This window comes from Montipora foliosa, chromosome 5, assembly GCF_036669935.1.
Source record: "Montipora foliosa isolate CH-2021 chromosome 5, ASM3666993v2, whole genome shotgun sequence".
In the NCBI taxonomy this organism is placed as follows: domain Eukaryota; kingdom Metazoa; phylum Cnidaria; class Anthozoa; order Scleractinia; family Acroporidae; genus Montipora; species Montipora foliosa.
In genome coordinates this window covers 14,326,134-14,328,633 of record NC_090873.1, presented here as the reverse complement: position 1 = coordinate 14,328,633, position 2,500 = coordinate 14,326,134, and the positions used below count along the sequence as shown (strand labels likewise).

Here is a 2,500-nt window from a genome sequence, read left to right as displayed (position 1 = left end):
TCCACACACTATCTCCATTGTACTTTTACTATTTCCATTTTACAACTCAAAAAGGCATATTTTGTTTGATTCTACTTTTAATTGAAAGGCAGTTAAGTAGAGAGTATTCATACAGTTCATTGATTTTGTATATTTTTGGTGGCCCAGTAATTTTGTATGGTCACTCATTTGGCACTCAAGAAAGGTGTATCCTTATCGAACAAGCAAGACGATGCCCTGACCACCCCCTATTGCTGACTCACAAGACTCCAGTGTATGCGCAAGTGCTATGCACTAGTCAGTGAAATAACATTAAAAAGTTTAACATGATCAGACAGAGAGACCCATCATAATTCAGACATGATATTTGTGACATGATTATTTACTATCAATTAACCTGAATTATTTTGTGATCTTTAGGAACTCTATCTTTTGAGCTGAGTAGGCTGGAGGAGCCTAAGCATATGTTTGCAGGTGTGGTTACGCTAGTCTTGTCAGCTTCTGTGAATGCTTCCCAACACAATAGCTTCAGAAAGAGGGAAATGATCCTTGCACCTATGTGGACAATTGAAGCAATAACTTTTCTCATAATGAAACCTGAAAAATTCAGGCGGCTCCAACAGCATTCGAGCCCATGACCTCGGCCATGCCGATGCTATGCTCTACCAATCTGGCAGTTAATGGATTTCAATGTTGACTGAGACAAGAGTAATTAACGCCGGTGTTGTGCATTGCATTTTCTTAGGTGCCCAGTTAGTCCAGCCTTGGATTCACAAAAGCGGTTTCACCTAGTGCACTTTACGGGAAAGCAGTTGTTGTAGTTGACCATCACTGCCATGTTTTATGACTTCAGCTGGTATGCCATCCAGACCAGGCGCTTTACCAATGTTAGCAGCTTTACAGCTTTCCTTAGTTCTTCCATTCAAATGCATCACAGTCTCTTGAGCAGTTAGGTGGTCAGTTGCATCATTGTCTTTGTTGCCTTCTGATTCAGCAGTTGGTGAAAATGAGTTCCATCTGCATTGTTAACCGAGGCAACAGTGTTCATTTTGGGGCCGCACACAGTTTTAAGTGTGGAGTACAGTCCTTGTGAGTTGTTACACTCTACAAACTTTTCAATTTCTTCCGCTTTCTTATTCCACCAGTCATCTTACGTCGTTCTTAGCAGGTCAATTTGTTGGTCTCATTCGTTCCTGTGAAGGACTCGATCAGGGGGTTCATTAAGGGCCGGGCACTGGGCAAATTGACCGGCTGTGAACACGACTTTGCCCGGCTGCTTTACATCTCAAACAGCTTCTTTTCAATACAAGGAACGATCAAAGACAGTTTTAAGTTACAATCGTGCCCTTTTTCTTGAGTCTTATTGAGTGCACTTCTTACATACGGCAAAAACAAGAATCGTCCAATAACAAAATGCGAAAAGAACTGTGCTTCATAAATGACCACCTGAAATGTATCAGTGTTGCGAGCAAGTGAGCATGGTGGCCCAGAAAAGAACGCATTCGATAGCGGATTATTTTTCGGCCTCAACCAAAGGGCCTCCAGTAGAGAAAAGACCAAGAGGCGAGTAGACTTCTTTCTGATTTAACCTTTCACTTGCCTGTATTTATTGAATGGCTTAATCTTCATTTTCTACGAAGCGAAGCATGATTTTTTTGTTCGCCTTGCGGTTTACAAAATTCATGAAATTCTCAAGAGCGACAATACACAAAAACTATTTGATATTGGTTTCCAACACAAGCTTAGTTTTTTTGGTGACAATTGTTTTTTAAGGATGGCGGAAAAAAAAACGCAAAAACTGCAAAAGTTAGAACCTGCAATTTGGTGCTACATAGCACTTAAAACTAATCGTAACATTACCAGTTTGGTAAACTTTGAGACTAATGAAACACCCATCTTTGAGTTTTCAAAATATCTTTTAATGTGCCTAAACTGAAAATAGACTTTGTCCTCTGAAACAAACAACCGAGCAATCACTCGCACTTGTCTCTGTTCAACCACTTAGAAAGCAGATCTTCCGAGGTCTCAGCAAGTCAGACTTGCATAGAAGCAATACCTCCCGAGAACTTACCAAATGATGAATTAAGTAATTTTGTAACCGATGGAGCTGCTAGTGACCCTGCTGTGCAATCAAATGTTACAGATATAAATCTCACGGACACTATTTTGCCTGAAACGTCCTCCCTACCTCGTTTTCATGCAAAACAATCTCCTTGCAAACGAGTCGATTCCGAGGTTATGTTAGCAGAAATAGCTAAACTTGAATTAAGTGGACGTCTGCACTCGTATTATCAATGTAAAAAGAGCGATTGCATAAAATTGTCCACGGTTAATGAAAGAAGGCAGAAAGCTTTACAAAGAAAATTCCAACACATCTGGTTAAAAGATCGCTCACTTGCCTTTGATGAAACCACTGGAATTTGGTGGCTACTGTATGTGGAAAATATCAGCATATTTTGTCTCCTTTGCCGAAAACGCAATCTGGACAATCCCTCAAATAAGTTGAAGATTTTTAATGCAG

General features: G+C 40.2%; 1 pseudogene; it reads right to left on the bottom strand.

Moving 5' to 3' along the window:
• The window catches only part of LOC138003684 (uncharacterized), a 60,503-nt pseudogene that overhangs the window by 32,862 nt on the left and 25,141 nt on the right, over positions 1 to 2,500 (bottom strand).